This window comes from Lepus europaeus, chromosome 17 (assembly GCF_033115175.1).
Source record: "Lepus europaeus isolate LE1 chromosome 17, mLepTim1.pri, whole genome shotgun sequence".
NCBI lineage: Eukaryota > Metazoa > Chordata > Mammalia > Lagomorpha > Leporidae > Lepus > Lepus europaeus.
The window spans coordinates 84,355,833-84,375,581 of NC_084843.1; the positions used below are offsets into that span (position 1 = coordinate 84,355,833).

The window sequence follows — 19,749 nt, forward strand, 5'->3', positions numbered from 1 at the left end:
AACACTAGGAGATGGTCCAAGTCCTTGGGCCCCTGCATTTTTGTGGGAGACCTGGGAGAAGCTCCTGGCTCCTGGTTTCAGATCAGCCCTGCTCCAGATGATGCAGCCATCTGGGGAGTAACCAGAAGAAGGAAGACCTCTCTCTTGCTGGCTCTATTTTTCTGTAACTCTCTCTTTCAAATAAAATAGAGGCCTGCACTGTGGTGTAGTGGGCGAAGCCATTGCCTACAGTGCTGACATCCCATATGGGCACCAGTTCAAACCCTAGCTGCTCCTTTTCTGATCCTGCTCTCTGCTACAGCCTGGGAAAGCAGTGGACAGCCCAAGTCCTTGGGCTTCTGCACCTGTGTGGGAGACCTGAAGGAGGCTCCTAGCTCCCGGCTTTGGATTGGTGCAACTCCAGCTATTGTGGTCAGTTGAGGAGTGAACCAGTGGATGGGAGACCTCTTTCTCTCTCTGCCTCTCCTCTCTCTGTGTAACTCTGACTTTCAAATAAAGAAATAAATCTTTAAAATAAATAAATAAATCTTAAAAAAAGAATATTAAAAAATAAAACTAATAATTTTACTAACAAAAATCAAGTGCTTTTTGAAAAACTGTGACTTCACTACCACCCATTTAACCTTTCAGAGAAGCATAAGCAATTAGTAATTGGTTCTCGATCCAGCAGAATGGTTCTTGAACCATTTTTCTGCATTAATTCATCCTTCAATTTTGAACTTTTAAATGCTAGGTTCTGGCCCTTCCCCATAACACAGATTTCTAAGATATCTGTTCAAAATAAATGCTTTTTAAGAATATTTTTCAGATTCACAGAAAACATTACAAAGATAAAAGTGTTTACAGATACCCACACCTGTTTCCACTATTACTAGCATCTTATATTAACATAGTACACTTATGACAACTAATGTGGTACTATTTATATATATCTTCTTTTTTAAAGATTTATTTTCATTTGAAAGACAGCTTTACAGGCAGGGAGAGGTCTTCTATCTGAGAAAATAAGGCAGGAAGGGGTTAAAATGGAGTTGCTTGAGCTAACTGCATATTGTTTTGCTTCTGCACAAAACGGCTGGGCTTGCAAAATGCTGTTATGAGATAATTGAACTTTAGCTGAACTTGTGGCATGTGATAATTGTTTTAAGTTTTAAAAACCACAAAAACAGAAGTTGATCGGAAATGTACCCAACCTATGTCATGAGTACCTTGTGATCTGTACCCTGGAAAAACCCTTTACCTTGTGATTTATTTGTCATGCTGTGGTTTATCTTGTGATCTTTGGTCATGCTGTTGTTATGCTGTGGAGATATGCTAATGTTGTGGTTTTAAGCCTTAAATACTTTGTGGGATTGATGATCGAGGTCCTTCTCTCTACTGAGGCGACCCATTTGCAAATGAAATAAACTTTCCTCTGCCTTTGCATCGATTGGAGTGGAACTCGTGCTTCTGGGGGTCTCTCTCTCTGTGGGACACCGAATTTAGGGTCTTACATATCCACTAGTTCACTGCCCAGATGGCTGCAACGACTGGGGCTGAAACAAGCTGTAAGGAAAGGGGCACAGAGAGGAGACAGGGTATGAACTCACAGCCAGATCAAATTTATTCAGAGAAAATAAACTCACAGAAGTCAAACAACTGCCAATATACACACAGACCAAACACATGGCAGAGGGCCCAGAGCCCAGCAGGCTGGGCCTTTTATCTTAGGTGGGCTAAGCATGGAGATGGGGACAGTGGGTGGAGGTGAGTTTCTGCATGCAGGTTTTTCAAGTTTTTCACAGGCTTTCAAACCTGGAGAAGAATGCAGGGTGGGGTGGGGAATAATACATGATGTGATCTGAGCTGGTCTCTTGAAAGAAGGCAGGGGTTGGGCAGCACTGTGGCATAGTGGGTAAAGCCACCACTTGCATTGCTGGCATCCCCTATGGGTACCAGTTTGAGTCCTGACTGCTCCACTTCTGATCTAGCTTTCTGCTAAGGTCTGGGAAAGCAGTAGAAGATGGCCCAAGTCCTTGGGCCCCTGCACCCATGTGGTAGACCTGGAGGAAGCTCCTGGCTCCTGGCTTCGGATCAGCTTAGCTCTGGCCATTGCAGACATTTGAGGAATGAAACAGCAGATAGAAGACCTCTTTCTTTCTCTCTCTGTCCCTCCTTCTCTCTCTGTGTAACTCTTTCAGATTAAAAATACATCTTGAAAGGAAGGAAAGAAGGAAAGAAGGAAGGAAGGAAGGACGGACAGAGGTAACAAGAACCTGAAATGACTGAGGCTTATGTCCTTGTTCCATCAGTCCCAACTCTGACTGTAGACAAGGACATGGGGTGCCAGTTTCTTTCTGGCTACTTCCTGCTGATATGAACCATTGACATAAGGTGGGTATCTATACTCTGGATTGGAATGATTGAAGAAGAGCAGTCTTGGGTTTTTCCTGCATAACTGCTGAGGATTTGGCAGTCATATGCTCCTGTAAAGACTTTCGAAATATGTTAATTATACATGATAATAATGGAAGTATTATGATTATGAGGATAAAAGGAGAAATTAGAAACATTGCCCATGGTGGGAAAGATGGCTGAAATGAGAACAAAGAGGGATATAAGAGTCCTGCCCAGTTAATGTGAAGATAGATGTACGCCTGAGTGCTCCGTTTTATTTAGTGTGTATGTGCAGTCAAGGAGCTGTGGGGTAGAGTTAGTCTGGCCTGCTTCTAGTCCTGGGGTCCCTCATTTCCTCCCTTTGTTTATGGAAACCATGGCTGCTGTCAAGGGTTAAGGCGAAGACTGTTCTGCTTTCTTCAAACTGAATAGGGGTGAAGTAGGGACCTGTGATCAAGACAGGGTTCCAGAAGGTAGCCTCTCAAGGGGGTTGCAGTGCCAGCTCACAGAAACTGTCTCCATTCAAGGTTTCATGTGCATGGCCATCTAGAATTTCTCTGTTGTATGTCTGGAGAAAATGAATCTAACAAGAAAATTAGATACACAGAGACCAAAACAGACATTATTAGAGTATCTAAGAAAGGTGCTGTCCAAACCAAGAGGGAGTTTTCCCATTGAGAGATAAATGGAAACTGACAAGAAGGGCTTGATAATTATCAGGTTGATGTTAAGGCCTGGCCAGGTATAAGTGAGGCCCAGACTTATCTCTTCACATGGGGTACTGGAAGTGACATCATAAAATGAGGTGTGAACCTCCTTAGGGAAGACACCCTGTTGACTTCTATTACCTAGCTGGCCTGGGAGGAGAGCTGGCCTGAATAGGTGTGTTTTAATAGGTGACATTTCTAAAAGAAATTTAGAGCTCTGCCTGCAATGTTACTGATCCTAGGTCATCCCTTCAACCATGTTGGTTACCTTGGAAGTTGGGAAGAGTGAAGGGCTTTTTCAGTTTAGGGAGGGCGAACAGGGTCTGCAGCTCTGACCCAGGAGTCCTTCAACCTCCAGGGCAGTTCCATTTCCAGTTGACAGGCCCCTTCAGGAGTCATCTTGTAGCATGACTGCTGCTTGCCCAATGCCCAGATCGCTCATATTGCCAATCAGTGCCATTTGAGGTACACTGGCTTTGTTGGGTCTCCTTGGTAGAAGATTATTATGTAAGGCAGCCATTAATTGGCCTGCCATCTATCCTTACACTGTTCCCACTGCCTAAATAACTCCTCTTCCTCCTAATCTCTGTTAAAGTAGACTACAGAGGCAGTCTTTGGGAATGTCAGCCAAGGGGGTGGTCAATCCCATCCCTAGTCTTTGGTGGCCAGAGCTAGATCTCTGTGTTCACAGGCATGTTATCACAGTGTTTTTCAGGGCTGGTACTGTGGCACAGCAGGTTAAAGCCCCAGCATACAGAGCTGGCTCACCATATGGATACCAGTTCAAATCTCAGCTGCTCCACTTGTGATTCTGCTCCCTGATAATGCACCTGGGAAAGTAGCAGAGGGTGCACAACTCCTTGGGTCCCTGAATCCATGTGGGAGAACTGGGAAGAAGCTCCTACTCCTGGCTTTGGAATGGTTCTGCTCATGTGGCTATTTATGGAATGAATCAGCAGATGGATGACTTCTCTCTTTCTTTGTAATTCTTTCAGATAAATAAAATAAAAATAAACCTTTAGAAAAAATAAAAAGATAAAAAAGATAAAATTCTGCCTGTAGGGAAAGGTATGTCCCTCTAGGTAAGATCTAACATTAAGACCATCCTATCTAAACTGTCATATATTTTGAAGTAATTATTAAGATCCTTTCTCCCTTAGTTTAGTTTGAAAAGGAAGGTTTTCAATGTTTACTGTGATCATGGCAAAATAAATCCAGCTGTAAAATAAAAATTTCTTCTGTATGAGGTCAGGATATTATTACAGAAAATTGTTAGCCATCCTTTTTATAAAGCTTAAATATCAGACTGTACATCCTGATGGAGAGTCCTTCAGAACAAAATCAGTTTCCTACCTTGAAGAGAATAGAGAAATGAGGGAATAAGTCAGGCTACCCAGATTGCTTACTCTTAGTAACTTAATATCAAGTGAAAACTTAGCAAACAATTTTAACTGTTAACTTATGAAAACATTTACCAAAAGGTTCAATGCCTTCTATAAATTTTAACAGTATATATAGCTGAAACTATTTCTTGAATATATAACACAAGTGTAAATCAATTGTAACAGAACTCTTAATAAATTTCCCATGTAGACATACAATATATACAAACTTATACCACATATCATGCATTACAGGAGAGAACAACAAAACAGCTTCAGTAAAGCTTTTTAAAATATTTAACTGCCTTTTTATTTTTTTAAAAGATTCATTTTCATTTATTTGACAGACAGTTACAGAGAGAGGTACAGCCAGAGAGACAGGTCTTCCATCCACTGGTTCACTCCCCAGATGGTCATAATAGCCAGAGCTGTGCTAATCTGAAGCCAGGAGCCAGGAGCTTCTTCTGGGTCTCCCACATGGGTGCAGGGGCACAGGGACTTGGGCCATCTTCTCTGCTATCCCAGGCCATAGCAGAGAGCTGGATCAGAAAAGGAGCAGGCCGGTGCCGTGGCTCACTAGGCTAATCCTCCGCCTTGCGGTGCTGGCACACTGGGTTCTAGTCCCAGTCAGGGCACTGGATTCTGTCCCGGTTGCCCCTCTTCCAGGCCAGCTCTCTGCTGTGACCCGGGAGTGCAGTGGAGGATGGCCCAAGTGCTTGGGCCCTGCACCCCATGGGAGACCAGGAGAAGCACCTGGCTCCTGCCATTGGATCAGCACAGTGTGCCAGCTGCAGCACGCCAGCCACGGCGGCCATTGGAGGGTGAACCAACAGCAAAGGAAGACCTTTCTCTCTGTCTCTCTCACTGTCCACTCTGCCTGTCAAAAAATAAAAATAAAAAATAAATGAAAAAAAAGAAAAGGAGCAGCCGGAACTAGAGCCAGTGTCCATGTGGGACACCGGCACTTCAGGCCAGGGCTTTAACCCACTGCACTACAGCACTGGCCCCTTTAACTGCCTCTTTAAAAATCATCAACAACCAATTAGAATTACTTCCTGCTCTTAGTAACCTGAATTAACCATACCATTTCTTAGTGAGAACCTGTAGTCTATTATTGGACATTATCTGTTTACCCAACTGTCCCAAAGTATTGAATACAATAAAAGTCTTTCATAACCTTGAAGAGGACACATTTTAAACATAGAGCCAACAATGTTTTAATTTCCATGAGCAGTAAATCTGATTTTTAGTACTTGGAGAATATAAAAAGTGAATGATGAAAGACTTTAAATAGTTAAAATTATAAATGGTTAAAATTACAAACTCATTAACTAAAAAGAAGAGGTGATTGCCTATACCAGACAGTATTTTAGAAAGCATCTGCAAGATTTCATAAAACATTTATCTCTTAGGCCTCTAAGCCGTTTTCATTAAGATAACCATCATGACTGATAGCAGCATGACAAAATGGTTAGACTTTTGTAACATTTGGACATTTGTATTGATAGCATTTTACATCATCATAACTTAACATTTAGCACCACTTCATATCAAAGTCCAAAGAATTTGGAACTTTATTTTTTGAATGCCTGAAAAGATGCCAAGAAGGCTTAAAATGTCTGGCAGAAATGGGATCTTTAACATCTTAATACAAGATAGACCAGACTTTATCGTTGTTCAAAAGTGATCCCTCAAATGCTTTATAATGAGCATATATTCAAACAAACCACAACTCTTATTAATAAAGACTCAGGTGTCTTTAAACAATTGATCTCTTTGGCCTTTCACTAAAATGGAAAATTAAAACCTTAAATGAGTTAGCACATGGAATCATCTCATAATTTGAAACAATTTTAACAGAGAAAGAGAAGAGAGCTTACTAAATTTGGCAGAAAACTGACAGTGTTACCAATTAAACAAAAAACTATTAAAAGGAGATGCTTTTGATCTATTTCAGAATTAGAAATTAAGACAATTCCCAAATAGTTCTGCTGATTTCCTTGAGTTACATTTTGAAATGATCCTTTAAAAATCTCCAAATTAAGACATTTTCTAAATAAAAGACCATAGAAAATTTCAACATTAATTTTAAACAGTCTTGAATAATTTTTCATATGTGAACAGTTTATAGAAACATATTTGTTAACAAACTCAAATTTTTTTTAAAGAATGTAAACCAGAGATTACAAAATAGAGGCCAGTGCTGTGGTGCAGCAGGTTAAAGCCCCAACCTGTGGCACCAGCATCCCCCATGGGTGCCGGTTCGAGTCCAGGCTGCCCCACTTTTGATCCAGCTCTCTGCTATGGCCAGGGAAAGCAGTAGAAGGTGGCCCAAGTCCTTGGGCCCCTGAACCCAAGTGGGAGCTCCTGGCTCCTGACTTCAGATCAGATCAGCTCAGCTCTGGCTGTTGCAGTCATTTGGGGAGTGAACCAGTGGAATGGATGACCTCTCTCTCTCTCTCTGGCTGTACCTCTCCCTGTAACTCTGTCTTTCAAATAAATAAAATAATTCTTTAAAGAAAGTAAGGTGCTAAAAGTACCTAAGCTTACATTTAGACATATTTATCTTATTTACCCTTATCAATTTACCTTTTTTTTTTTTATTTGACAGATACAGTTAGACAGTAAGAGAGAGAGACAGAAAGAAGGGTCTTCCTTCCATTGGTTCACCTCCAAAATGGCCACTATGACCGGAGCTATGCTGATTGAAGCCAGAAGCCAGGTGGTTCCTCCTGGTCTCCCATGCAGGTGCAGGGCCCAAGCACTTGGGCCATCCTCCACTGCCCTCCCAGGCCACAGTAGAGAGCTGGACTGGAAGAGGAGCAACCAGGACTAGATTCTGGTGCCCATATGGGATGCCGGTGCTGCAGGTGGAGGACTAACCAAATGAGCCATGGCGCCAGCCCCTTTATCAATTTACCTTTAGCAAGTTTACACCTAGATGACTTAAGACACTGATATTATACCATATTTTTATCTGAATTAAGGTCAAAATTACATTTATATGGAATTCTAGTTAGAAATCAGCTGTTAAAGCACTTTGGCCTCAGAATCAGCCCTTAAAGCATTCGGATCTGGCTGAAAAGCCCATGAGAGAATTTCAGGCATGGAAAGCCAAGACACTCTGGCAAAAAAAAAAAAAAGAAATCAGCTGTTAAACCAGTCAGAAAACAAGTTTGGCAAATTAATAGGCTAATTTTTAAGGCAATAATCTTCCTAGATTCAAGAGAGAAATTCCTTTAAACCCAATGTCCAGCTGATTTTTACAGCTGAACCAAAATTTTATGCATCAGATTGTTATTTACCAAAGACATCTTAGATTTTAAACTGTATTGAGTCTATTTTAAAACCACAACATTAGCATATCTCCACAGCATTACTTAAGATCACGATAAACCACAGCATGACGAATTATCACAAGATAAAGGGTTTTTCCAAAATAAAGGAACATAGTCCTTGAGCAAGCACAAACACGGGGTCATCATGACCAAAAACTTAACATAGCTCCTAAAATAATTATCACATGCTCCATTATCTCATAAAAGCATTAACACAATCATCACATGCTCACAAGGTCAGCTAAAGTCTGGTTATCTTAAAAAAACATTTTGCAAGCCCAGCCGTTTTGTACAGAAGCAAAACAATATGCAGTTAGCTCACAAGCAACTCCATTTTAACCCCTTCCTGCCTTATTTTCTCAACATAACGTGGTGGAGGCTGATAAAGGGAGAAGAGAGACTGAGCTCCCCATGACAGAGGGTGGGGATGTTGAAGTTGGGCTTCATTGCATTTAAACAGCAGACAGAATCCTTTCTTAAGCTGCTTGTTGAAAGAGGTGCAGCTTGCCACATGGAGTCTGATAAGGTGGGCAGGTATGAGAGAGAAGCTCCTTGGTGAAGTTTACAGTACATTGTCTTAGGAGTTTGGGATGTCCCGGAGAGAGTGCTTTCCAGAGCAATAAACATTCTGCTAGATTTTACACTCTCTTTCTGCACCCAGGGGGAGAGTGGCAGATGAAGGAGGGGTCAGGAAGAGAGGAGAGGTGATTTTGGCTGCTGCTGGGGGGAAGGGGAGGGGAAGAGCCAGACAGGGGGACAGGGCAAGTAAAAGTAAAAAGTAAAATGTCCTGAGAGGGCAGCGACCTGAGGGAAGAGTGAAAGGGAAAGGGAAAGGATTCAAGAGGTGGCTCCAATCCTTTCTCCTGCTGAGGGCTTGCAATGAGGAATGTTGACCTTGGGAGGAGGACAAAAGCTTGGATGTAGGGGAATTAGGTTGCCCGCCAGAGAGGAAGTACCAGATGGAGGCTCAGGAGGGCCCTGGAGCAAGTAGGGGAGAGGATCCTCTGCTGGGTCAGGATCTCAGGGGTGGGATGAGGGAGGGCTTACAGGGAAGTTTTTCTCCCTTGGGGAGAACAGGATAAAGAGAATACAGGGGAGAAGATGTGGAGGGGTAGCAACTGCCTCTGCTGCCCCTGGTGAAAGGGAAGAGGAGGAGGCTGTGAGATAGGGTGGGGTGGAGTGAGTGGAGTGCTGTGTTCCTGAGATGCTGGCTTCTCAGGTGGAGGGGGAGAAGTGACAGATTGAAGGGGAGGCCCCAGGCCTCCTTCTTCTATGAGAAATTGGAGTGAGGAAAGTTGATCCCAAAGGAGGAAAAAGGCTGGATTAGGGGACCTCTGACAACTTGCCATTTCTCTGTATAAAGTTATTAAAGACTTAGAGAACTTTGAGATGAAGATGTCAAATTCTGCCCATTTTAGAATCATTGTTCAATTTATGTGGAGGCCAAATTTTAGTGCAGATGGTGATTAATCACCTCTGCTTTATCTTCCCATTCAGGCTCTTCTTCCAAAAGTCTTTAAGAGGCAGGCTAGAGGGGCCTGTGCCATGGCACAGTAATTTAATCCTTCACCTGAGGTGCCGGCACCCCATGTGAGTGCCAGTTCTAATCCCAGCTGCTCCACTTCCAGTCCAGCTCTCTGCTATGGCCTGGGAAAGCAGTCGATGATGGCCAGAGTCCTTGGGCCCCTGCACCCATGTGGGAGACCAGGAAGAGGCTCCTGGCTTCTGACTTCAGATTGGCGCAGATCCAGCTGTTGTGGTCATTTAGGAAGTGAACCAATGGAAGGAAGACCTTTCCCTCTGTCTCTCCTTCTGTCTGTAATTATGACTCTCAAATAAAATAAATAAAATCTTTGAAAAAAAAAAAAAGAGGCAGGCTAGAGGGGAATAGAAATTTAGAACCCATGAATTAAGCAAAATATGGCCTGAGGGAAGAAGGTCCTTTCACAGGGTGTCCCTCAGGAAAAAGTCACCACAACCAAGCACCTAAGTTCTGAGTTCTCTAAGAGGAGACAATGAGAATCCCCAAGCTTAGACCGGCATCCCAGTTTTAAGCTGTTACAGATAAGCATTTCCCCCAAGAGAAGGAAACTGACTAAACATGCCAGGCCCTAAGAGGGGGCATAAACTGGCCCAACCAAATACCCCAGGCCCTAAAGGGAGGAAGAAGCCATCATGAGCATCACCCCAATGTGCCTGAGGTGACAGAGACCTCTCTTACCAATCCAGAGGGTTGAGAATTAGGTTCGCTGTGGCATGCAGTGATGAGATCTGGCAAAGGCTCTGTGAATGCATTGAGCAATGAGAAAGTGCAAGCAGATGAGAAAGTGTTCTGGAGAGCATCTCTCAGGGCCATCTGAGTCAGAAGGGAAAAAGGAGATTGTGGGAAAGAGAAGGTAAGGAGGGGGCAGAGACAGTAAACAGGGAAAAGAATTCAGAAAGGAGAAGACAGTTTGGAGAAAGGTTGATATGCACAGCTCTTACCAAAAAGATACAGGAGGGGTTGATTGGGGCCAGTTGCTATTCCCTCACTCCCCTCCTCACATGGCACACCACACATAAGGAAATGATACAAACTCACAGTCAGACTGAATTTATTCAAAGAAAACGAACTTGCAGAAGTTGACCAGCTGCCAATGTGCACAAAGACCAAACATGTGGCTGAAGTCCCAGACCCCGGTAGCCTGGGCCTTATTATATCTTAGGTGGGTTAGGGTAGAGGTGGAGAATACCAGGTGGAGATGAGGTTTTTCAAGGGTTTTCAAACCTGGAGAAGAACGTAGGGGGTGAGGTGGAAACAATATAGGATGTGAGACTGAACTGGTCTCTTGAAAGAAGGCAAGAGTAACAGGAACCTAAGATGACTGAAGCTTATGTTCTTGTTCCATCATAAGCCAAAGCCAAGAGCCCGGAACTCCATCTGAGTTCCCACATGGATGGCAGAGACACAAGCACTTGGGCTACTTTCCCAGGTGCATTAGTGTTGTGGACTAGCTTAGGCTCAAACTTCAATTTCATGATCTTGCCTGTTACTTAGAGAAGAATTCTAAATTCAGGCACAAATACAACATGCAGCATGATGAGGCTTAATTTACAGTGAGAAGAATACATAGGAACAAATAGTCTTTATTAAGGCAGAATGTGGCAGGAAGGGGAAAGAAAGACTTCCATACCAGGCTCTTCTGTGTCCACGAGAACAAGCATGCATTCCCCTTCACCAAGCTTCTTATGAGCTTCCAACAGGGCAGTGTTTACATAGTCTGATTGACATGTGGGTTGATAGGATTACCTGGGGGTGGAGGAGATATAGCTTTCAGCTCACGAACTATCTATCTACCTTGAGTTTTTCCACATCATTACCAGGGAGCTGGATTGGAAGTGGAGCGGCTGAGACTGCAACCAACATACAGGTGGGATTGCTTGAATGTAGAGGTGGCTTAACCCATAGTACCACAACACTGGCCCTGATATTGACATATCATTAACTAAAGTCTTTATTTCATTTTCAATTCCTCAGTTATTGCATAATATACTTTTTCTATCTTGTGTAACCACAAATTATCATTTAAAAATTGAAATCTAAGGCTGGCGCCGTGGCTCACTAGGCTAATCCTCCGTCTTGCGGCACCAGCACACCGGGTTCTAGTCCCGGTCGGGGCACCGATCCTGTCCCAGTTGCCCCTCTTCCAGGCCAGCTCTCTGCTGTGGCCAGGGAGTGCAGTGGAGGATGGCCCAAGTCCTTGGGCCCTGCACCCCATGGGAGACCAGGATAAGCACCTGGCTCCTGCCATCAGATCAGCGTGGTACGCCGGCCACAGCGCGCCTACCGCGGCGGCCATTGGAGGGTGAACCAACAGCAAAAGGAAGACCTTTCTCTCTTTCACTGTCCACTCTGCCTGTCCAAAAAAAAAAAAAATTGAAATCTACACATTTTCATTATAAAAATAATACATGGAGGTAGCATTGTGATTCTACAGGTTAAGCTGTTGCTTAGAATACCAGTATCCCATAACAGAAAGCCTGATATGAGTCCTGCCTGCTCTCCTGTTCCAGCTTCCTGATAATCCAGTTTCCTGGTAAAGCACCTGGAAAGACAGACAGTGATCCAAGTGCTTAGATCCCCACACCTATGTGGGAGACCCACATAGGGTTTCCTGGTCTCTGGCTTTATCCTAGCCCACCCTAGATATTGAAGCCATCTCTGGAATAAAACAGTAGATGAAAGCTTTCTCTCTCCCTCGCTCCCTCAACTTCTCCCTTTCTCTCTATCTACCTTTAAAAGTACATCTTTAGTAACAATGCACATAGTAGGTAATAAAGACTGAAGAGTATAAAGTGAAAGCATGACTCCCTTCATTCTATACTAGTCATATTTCCCAGAACAAACTACTCTTAACTGTATCTTACATTATCTTCTGAGACTTCTGTATGCATATATACAAGAATACTTTAAAGTATCATGAAAAATGTAATCAAATGATTAAGTCTTTTGCTGTAATTAATGTCTTTTAAATTTTTATTTTTATTTATTTGAAAAGCAGAGTTACAGAGAGGCAGAGACAGAGAGAGTGAGAGTAAGGTCTTCCATCTGTTGGTTCACTCCCTAGATGGTCACAATGGCTGGAGCTGAGCAGATCCAAAGCCAGGAGCTTCTTCCAGGTCTCCTATGTGGGTGCAGTGGCCCAAGCACTTGGGCCATCTTCCATTGCTTTCCCAGGCCATAGCAGAGAGCTAGATCAGAAATGGAGTAGCCAGGACTTGAACCAGTGCCCAGTGGGTATGGCAGGTGACAGCTTTACCTGCTGCACTATAGCACCGGCCCTTGTAATTAATTTCAAAGTCCATGCATACAAGAAGGGTTCAAAAACATTTGTGTAGTGTGTATTATGAAAAGAAGTGAATGAATTGCAAGTTTTGCACCAAGATAATGTCATCTTTAATTCCATTTCTCATGAATTTTTGATGTGCCTTCATAAAGATATATATGCAGAGGGCTGGCATTGTGGCATAAATTGGTTAAGTCACCAATGCTGGCATCCCTTATGGGCACTAGTTTGTGTCCCAGCTGCTCCACTTCTGCTCCAAATCTCTGTTTATGTACCTGGGAAAGCAGTGGAAAATAGCCAAAGTCCTTGGCACCCTGAACCCTTGTGGGAGACCTGGTTGAAGCTCCTGGCTCCTGGCTCCTGGCTCTTGGATTTGGCCTGGCTCAGCCCCAGCCATTGCAGCCACTTGGGGAGTGAATCAGCAGATTCACAGGGAGAGATGGAAAAGCTCTCCTTGCCTGATTGTCTCTCTGCCTTCTGAATGAAATGACAATGAGTAAATAACACTTTATAAAAAGAGATACATGTGCATGTGTTTGTTTTTTTAACAGAAGGGCATTTTTTTCTGTACTTTGTTTTACATATAAGTACTCTGTCCCTACATCACTTTTCAGGCCAATTACATATTTAGTATTTGACTGTACAGATATACCATAATGCATTTTACCAATTCTCTGTCAATATACATTTAGGCTGCTTCTGTTTTATTCCCATCTTGAACAATACTACAAAGAACTGACTTGGTCTTTATGTATTTGACCAAATATATGTAAGATAAATTTGCAGTTGAATCCTAGCCAGGGACATCTACATTTAAAGAACTTTGATCTGCCAAATTATCCTCCAAAAAGTACTGTGTTATTCTCCTGCCAATATGAGTGCAAGGGCCTGTTTCCCCACACCTTCCAAAAGTGTGTGTGATCAGAGTCAAAATTCCTTCAGATGCTTCCAATTTCCCATTTTTCTGCTCTCTCTTTTCTTTCCCTATTTTAAGTTTCTGATCACACTTGGCTGTATTGCCAAACTAATCTGTGAATATGTTTCTGCAATTATTTCCTCTCTACTTACCTTCTACACTGCCTTCTCTCACCCTCCAACCTCAGTTTTCCTGCTCACAAACTTCCCTGTTAGTCCCCTGATGAGACTAACTTCCTTGTTAGACTCCTTGATGAGTCCCTGTTAGTGTCACTGCCGCTCAGCACAGCTGAACAGAAAATAGGTGCTCGCTATTTCCCTGGTCTCCCAACCTGCCATCCTCTTAAACCAACAGGGAATGTTAATCAGAAAACATGGGAATAATTTCATAGGAAATAATGTCACTGCCTGCAGTGCTGGCATCTAATACAAATTTCTTATATAGGAGTATAGTTTTGCATTTAATTATACCCATTCTCTACTGCTTATAAACATTATCATATGAAAAAACTGAAATGTGAGTTAACGATATCAGAAACTATGTTAGAAATTAACTAATTTTTTTAAAAAACTAAAATATAAATGGTTAATTTTGGTCATCTGCACAAATGACCTGTGTTCTATTAGTTTTTGCTTTTGAGTACTTCCCATCCTCTCTACTGACCTCCACCTCCTCCCTCATCCTTCACTCCTACTCCCTTTCTACATCACTGCCCCCTTTGCCCCTGAAGCTCTCTCCCTTTGGGAGCAGTCTTGTAGACTGACATTCAATCACGTGAGAAATGTTACTTTTTTCAAAATGGTTCTGTAGGACAGGCCTGAATGGCATCTAATGGCAATAAACTGGCCTTCTAATAACCCTTAAATATGTTTCCAGAATACATGGGGCCAGTATTGAGGCATATTATGTAAAGCCACTGCCTGTGACACTGACATCCCACATGGGCTATGGTTCATGTCCCAGCTACCTTACTTCTTCTTTTTTTTTTTTTTTTTTTTTTTTTTTTTTTTTTTGACAGGCAGAGTTAGACAGTGAGAGAGAGAGAGACAGAGAGAAAGGTCTTCCTTCCATTGGTTCACCACCCCCCCCAAATGGCTGCTACGGCCAGCACACTGCACCAATCTGAAGCCAGGAGCCAGGTGCTCCCTCCTGATCCCCCATGTGGGTGCAAGACCCAAGCACTTGGGCCATCCTCCACTGCCTTCCTGGGCTACAGCAGAGAGCTGGACTGGAAGAGGAGCAACAGCTACCCTACTTCTAATCCAGCTCCCTGAGATTAGAAAGTATCAGAGGATACTTTTTTCCCTGAGAAAGTATCAGAGGATAGTCCAAGTGCTTGTGTCCCTGCTCCTTCATGGGAGACTTGGATGAATCTCCTGGCTCCTGCTTTGTCCCAGTCCAGCCCTGGCTGTTGTAGCCACTGAGGATGTGAACCAGTGGATGGAAGATTGATATCTATGTGTGTGTGTTTGTGTGTATGTCTTTTCCTCTAACTCTGCCTTTCAAATAAATATTTTTTTTTTAAAGTTTTAAATAGGGGTCCACACTGTGGTACAGCTAGTTGAAAACATCCCTTGCAGTGCTAGCATTCCATATAAGTACCAGTTCATGTCCTGGTGGCTCCATTTTCCATCCAGCTCCCTGCCAATGACCTGGGATCGAGTACTTGGGCCTCCAATGGGAGATCTTGCTCCTGGTTCCCGGCCTCAGTCTAGCACAGCACAGGCTGTAATGGCTATTTGGGGAGTGAACCAGCAGATGAAGATCTCTCTCTTAGAATAGAAAAAAGAATAATATTAAATAGAACAAATAAAAAATTCCCTCTTTGTCATTCTTCCTTTCTGTTAAAAAAAAAAGTTTTAAAAAATTAAAAAAAAAAAAAAACTGACCACAAATAATTCTGACTCAATTTGACATACAATGGAGCCAAGAAAGCTACTGCTGACTTTGTCTACTGCCTCCTCAATCCCTTTCTGCAGAAAAAATAATTTCTCTTGCTTTCCAAGCACCCAAAGCCAAAATAACCAGTGCTACCCAGTTTAACTCTGTTAAGGCTGCTCCAGCATTGAAGGAAAGAAGGAGGAAGGGACACAAATGCATGGTGCTTTAGATCATAGTTTCAGACCAGAGTCTCATGGTTGGGGGTGGGTGCTTCCTCAAGATGCAGTCTCAGGGGCTCCAAAATGGAGTCCCTACTGTCAAGATGTTACTTCATTACCAGCTTATGTATCTCACACAAAATACTTCTCTCTTACACATTTTATAAAGCTTGCCAGAAACCTATAGCTATGAAGGGAATGATGTGCCAAGGACAGCCAGTTAGCCTGAGGAGTCTAAGCATCCTGTTCTCAGCTTTTTCCAAGTCATATTAACAGGCAAACAACACGGTTGCTCAGAAAGTGGTCTTACAGTTGTTTCATGGGTGTGAAGCGGCTCTTTCCGCCAGAAACACAAAAATGCTTGTCCATTCACAAGCACTGCGATCGGGAGGGCACCAGAGAAAAGGTCAAAAACAACACTCTGGAGTTGAGAGGAGAAATGCTGTCACCCTAACACCCTCTATCCAGAAATCACTTTCTATGTTTACTTCCTAGATGACCTGATTATGCTAAATGAATTTCACAAACTAATAATCTGGTGACAATGACATTCTATTGGAACACTGGAATCACTCAATTATTCATGTGAAAACTGCATTACACTGAAACTCACTCAGCAATAGTTTTCAAGGTCACATCTTTTACTCTACATCTCTGTGGGGGGAGAGCTGAACTTTTTTTCTTTCCCCTCTTCTTTTTGACCCCTCCTCACATTAACAACATGTATAGATGCTTCCACAGACCTCGATCATTATGAAACTGTAGAACTAATATCGTCCTATGTCAAAAAATGTCATGGGTTAAACACAGAACCCAAAATAAGACAAGTAACTGGACTTCTTAATTAATTCAGTGTGGGGTCCAGCACTGTGGCAGAGTGAGTAAAGCTGCCGCCTTCAGTGCTGGCATCCCATATGGGCCATGCCAGGTGAATTTTTTTCAAAGGGAGAGGGGAGTTTTTTCTATGTCCCAGCTACCCCACTTCCAATCTAGCTCTCTGCTATGGGCTGGGAAAGCAGTAGACGATGGCCCAGGTCCTTGGACCCTGCACCCAGTGGGAGACCCAGAAGAAGTCCCTGGCTCCTGGTTTCAGATCAGCCCAGCTCTGGCCATTGCAGGTATTTGGGGAATGAACCAGCAGATGGAAGACCTCTCCTTCTCTCTCTGCCTCTGCCCCTCTGTATCTCTGACTTTCAGATAAATAAATAAATCTTTTTTTTTTAAAAAAAAAGTATGGACTGTAAGATAATCAGCTTGGTGGAGCACAGGGTGACTAAAGAACTGGGCAGAGAAAGTGCTACTTTTCTGTATTTGTTTTTATAGTTCTCCACTTCATGCAAATCCAGACTAAAATAGCTCTGCTTGTGACCCTGTAAGACCCCAGAAAGGTGTCTCACGATCCGACCGACCCCAGATGCACGAATTCCACTCCAATCGGTGCAAAGGGCATGAGGAAGTTTATTACATCTGCGCAGATGGGCCGTCTCTAAGCACAACACCCTCGGGTGCAGTGGGAAGAGAGGCCCCGATCATCAATCACACAGAGTATTTAAGGCTTAAAACCACAACATTAGCATATTTCCACAGCATGACAAAAGATCACAAGGTAAAGGGTTTTTCCAGGGTAAAGGAACAAAGTACTTGAGCAAGCACAAATACGGGGTCATCAGGACATAGGGTGGGTACATTTTCGATCAACTTCTGCTTTTATGGTTCCCAAAAACTTAACATAGCTCCTAAAATAATTATCACATGCTACAGATTTAGCTAAAAAAAATCAATTATCTCATAAAAGCATTAAACCAATTATCACATGCTACAAGTTCAGCTAAAGTTCAGTTATCTTATAAAAGCATTTTGCAAGCCCCGCCATTTTGCACAGAAGCAAAACAGTATGCAGTTAGCTCAAGCAACTCCATTTTAAACCCAGCCTGCCTTATTCTCTCAACCCACACAGTTCACTCTCACTTTGTAAAGGGGTCAGCGACAGGCAATAACTGTTGACTTCCTTCCTAACAGGAGGAAGAAGGGCTGACGACAGAAATTGAAAAGCAGCCAATTAAATCATCAGCTAAGATTCTATGGCCTCAAACTCCAGACTGAAAAAAGTCTGTTAATTAAACACGGAAGGAGGATCAATCCGCAAAGTTACTGAACACCCTTCACGCTGTACCCTCTGGTGAAAAGCTCAGCAGGCAGGGCCACAGCTGCCAGGTGTTTCCGTGGGGGAGCCAATGGCCGATGAGGTGCAGAATGGGGGCCATGGAGCAGCTCCTATTCTGACCCTCCTTCCCACCCCTGCAGCCTCCTGCACTCCTCAGAAGGCCACTGAGCCCCGCCCCGCTGAAGCAGCAGCCAGAAGGCATTCTGTGACTCACCGGAAGTGGGAGCCGCGCTTATTTCAACAGAGTGAACTGGCAGCCTCACTGCCTCCCCACCCCCACCCCCACCCCTCCCCACCCCCCCACCCTACCCCCTCGTCCTCTCATCTGCCTTGCTTGTGCAGTTGCCCTGACCGGTGCTCTGTTTTGTAACCATCAAAAAAAGCACATTAAGGAAAATTTGAGCAAGGTAACACGCGGACAGGCTGGGCACTGGGAAGCTGGGCAGTGGCGGCCGGAGACACGAGAGCCAAGGTCCCAGCCCTGACCATGCCTTGGGAAGCCACCAGGATCACTGAGAAGCAAGTGAGTCATGTGGCGGAGCTGCCACCCGCCCTCTTGCCCACCCCTCTCCCACACACACATCTGTGCCCCCTTCTGTTCTCCATACTTGCCGTGGAAAGTCCCGGGAGCACGTCCCTCTTCTTCAGGGAGCAAAGCGGATAGTGTGGGCAGAAAAAGTCCCCGGCAGGTGGGACCCACAGGCGGCAGATTCAGAGGCACAGAAGCAGCGGGTGGCCGGCTCAGGGTGTTTCCGCAGACTTCCTGGGATTGTACGGGCAGAGCAAGAAACACAGTGAATGCGGGAGAAGGAGCAGCGTGGCCTCTCAGGCTGACTCCGATCTGTGAATAAACTTCCTCTGTTCTCAACTCCGAGCCAGAGGGCAGTCACTGGCAAGCACGTCCACACGCACAGGCATTCGGAACGTAGAATACGTCAGGACACCTGGCGACTCTGGGAAATGGAGTCCAGGCCCCGCATTTCTAGGGACCAGCGGGCGATCCCCAAGGGCTTCAGTGTGGGGTGGATGGAGAAATACTGGCCAGCAGAGGGCATTCGCTTCTGTTCACATCCATCCTTCTTTTCCTTCCCACCCCAAAATCTCAAGGATCAGTTGGTGTTCTTTCCTGAATAAAATCTTAAAGCATGGCACTCACTTCTGTAACTGATCCCAAATCCTGGCTCCTTCATAACCTCTGTCTTCTTCCTGAAAAATCTTACTTGTTGCATTGTTCCTGGAAACTTCTCTCAAATAAAAAATGATTATGAAAGCAATATACCTTTTAGCAGAAGTGTAGAGGGTATAGTTTAACATGCAGATTTGATAATACAATTTTTATTTGTGTTTTATTGATGTTTATAGTTCTCAAATCATTTTACACCATCTTTTAATTCCTCAAGCATAGAAACAAAGAAGGGAACTGGATATAGAACTAACATTGCTAATTATCTCCTAGGAGCAAGATTAAGGGACTAAATGCCTTACCTCATAGCATTGATACCTTAGATTAATTCTGGGGACAGTATAATCAGAAGTTCACAAAGGGGAAACTGAGGTGCAAAGAGTTTAGAATTTGCCCACGGCAGTACCTTTAAAAGGTCTAGGTTAAAGGCTAACTAAAATATAATACTGGTCTAAGAAATTCTTTTGTCTTGGGGCTCAGTTTCTAAAACCCCAGATTTGTCATCTGGGGTAAAAAAGTGAGAGGGAGGGAGGCTGGTGCAGGTGGTGAAGCAAGTAAAGCTGCCTCCTGCAGTGCTGGCATCCTATATGGGCACTGCTTTGAGTCCCAGCTGCTCCACTTTGGACCCAGCTCTCTGCTATGGTCTGGGAAAGTAGTAGAAGATGGCCCAAGTCCTCGGCTCCCTGCACCCATGTGGGAGACCCAGAAGAAACTCCTGGCTCCTGACTTCAGATGGGCACAGCTCCAGCCATTACAGC

General features: G+C 43.8%; 1 protein-coding gene across 1 annotated transcript in view; it reads right to left on the bottom strand.

Moving 5' to 3' along the window:
- The window catches only part of LOC133776376 (zinc finger protein 84-like), a 54,460-nt gene extending 35,946 nt beyond the window's left edge, over nucleotides 1–18,514 (bottom strand). Inside the window, exon 1 of the mRNA XM_062215293.1 lies at nucleotides 18,421–18,514. The gene's annotated coding sequence lies outside the window, so the exon portion shown is untranslated. The remainder of the gene's footprint in view (nucleotides 1–18,420) is intronic.
- Between the last annotated feature and the right edge of the window lie 1,235 nt (nucleotides 18,515–19,749).